Source organism: Equus przewalskii, chromosome 4 (assembly GCF_037783145.1).
Source record: "Equus przewalskii isolate Varuska chromosome 4, EquPr2, whole genome shotgun sequence".
In the NCBI taxonomy this organism is placed as follows: Eukaryota; Metazoa; Chordata; class Mammalia; order Perissodactyla; family Equidae; genus Equus; species Equus przewalskii.
The window spans coordinates 1-2,500 of NC_091834.1; positions in this window are offsets into that span (position 1 = coordinate 1).

Consider the following 2,500-nt stretch of genomic DNA (forward strand, 5'->3'; position numbering starts at 1 on the left):
AACCCTAACCCTAACCCTAACCCTAACCCTAACCCTAACCCTAACCCTAACCCTAACCCTAACCCTAACCCTAACCCTAACCCTAACCCTAACCCTAACCCTAACCCTAACCCTAACCCTAACCCTAACCCTAACCCTAACCCTAACCCTAACCCTAACCCTAACCCTAACCCTAACCCTAACCCTAACCCTAACCCTAACCCTAACCCTAACCCTAACCCTAACCCTAACCCTAACCCTAACCCTAACCCTAACCCTAACCCTAACCCTAACCCTAACCCTAACCCTAACCCTAACCCTAACCCTAACCCTAACCCTAACCCTAACCCTAACCCTAACCCTAACCCTAACCCTAACCCTAACCCTAACCCTAACCCTAACCCTAACCCTAACCCTAACCCTAACCCTAACCCTAACCCTAACCCTAACCCTAACCCTAACCCTAACCCTAACCCTAACCCTAACCCTAACCCTAACCCTAACCCTAACCCTAACCCTAACCCTAACCCTAACCCTAACCCTAACCCTAACCCTAACCCTAACCCTAACCCTAACCCTAACCCTAACCCTAACCCTAACCCTAACCCTAACCCTAACCCTAACCCTAACCCTAACCCTAACCCTAACCCTAACCCTAACCCTAACCCTAACCCTAACCCTAACCCTAACCCTAACCCTAACCCTAACCCTAACCCTAACCCTAACCCTAACCCTAACCCTAACCCTAACCCTAACCCTAACCCTAACCCTAACCCTAACCCTAACCCTAACCCTAACCCTAACCCTAACCCTAACCCTAACCCTAACCCTAACCCTAACCCTAACCCTAACCCTAACCCTAACCCTAACCCTAACCCTAACCCTAACCCTAACCCTAACCCTAACCCTAACCCTAACCCTAACCCTAACCCTAACCCTAACCCTAACCCTAACCCTAACCCTAACCCTAACCCTAACCCTAACCCTAACCCTAACCCTAACCCTAACCCTAACCCTAACCCTAACCCTAACCCTAACCCTAACCCTAACCCTAACCCTAACCCTAACCCTAACCCTAACCCTAACCCTAACCCTAACCCTAACCCTAACCCTAACCCTAACCCTAACCCTAACCCTAACCCTAACCCTAACCCTAACCCTAACCCTAACCCTAACCCTAACCCTAACCCTAACCCTAACCCTAACCCTAACCCTAACCCTAACCCTAACCCTAACCCTAACCCTAACCCTAACCCTAACCCTAACCCTAACCCTAACCCTAACCCTAACCCTAACCCTAACCCTAACCCTAACCCTAACCCTAACCCTAACCCTAACCCTAACCCTAACCCTAACCCTAACCCTAACCCTAACCCTAACCCTAACCCTAACCCTAACCCTAACCCTAACCCTAACCCTAACCCTAACCCTAACCCTAACCCTAACCCTAACCCTAACCCTAACCCTAACCCTAACCCTAACCCTAACCCTAACCCTAACCCTAACCCTAACCCTAACCCTAACCCTAACCCTAACCCTAACCCTAACCCTAACCCTAACCCTAACCCTAACCCTAACCCTAACCCTAACCCTAACCCTAACCCTAACCCTAACCCTAACCCTAACCCTAACCCTAACCCTAACCCTAACCCTAACCCTAACCCTAACCCTAACCCTAACCCTAACCCTAACCCTAACCCTAACCCTAACCCTAACCCTAACCCTAACCCTAACCCTAACCCTAACCCTAACCCTAACCCTAACCCTAACCCTAACCCTAACCCTAACCCTAACCCTAACCCTAACCCTAACCCTAACCCTAACCCTAACCCTAACCCTAACCCTAACCCTAACCCTAACCCTAACCCTAACCCTAACCCTAACCCTAACCCTAACCCTAACCCTAACCCTAACCCTAACCCTAACCCTAACCCTAACCCTAACCCTAACCCTAACCCTAACCCTAACCCTAACCCTAACCCTAACCCTAACCCTAACCCTAACCCTAACCCTAACCCTAACCCTAACCCTAACCCTAACCCTAACCCTAACCCTAACCCTAACCCTAACCCTAACCCTAACCCTAACCCTAACCCTAACCCTAACCCTAACCCTAACCCTAACCCTAACCCTAACCCTAACCCTAACCCTAACCCTAACCCTAACCCTAACCCTAACCCTAACCCTAACCCTAACCCTAACCCTAACCCTAACCCTAACCCTAACCCTAACCCTAACCCTAACCCTAACCCTAACCCTAACCCTAACCCTAACCCTAACCCTAACCCTAACCCTAACCCTAACCCTAACCCTAACCCTAACCCTAACCCTAACCCTAACCCTAACCCTAACCCTAACCCTAACCCTAACCCTAACCCTAACCCTAACCCTAACCCTAACCCTAACCCTAACCCTAACCCTAACCCTAACCCTAACCCTAACCCTAACCCTAACCCTAACCCTAACCCTAACCCTAACCCTAACCCTAACCCTAACCCTAACCCTAACCCTAACCCTAACC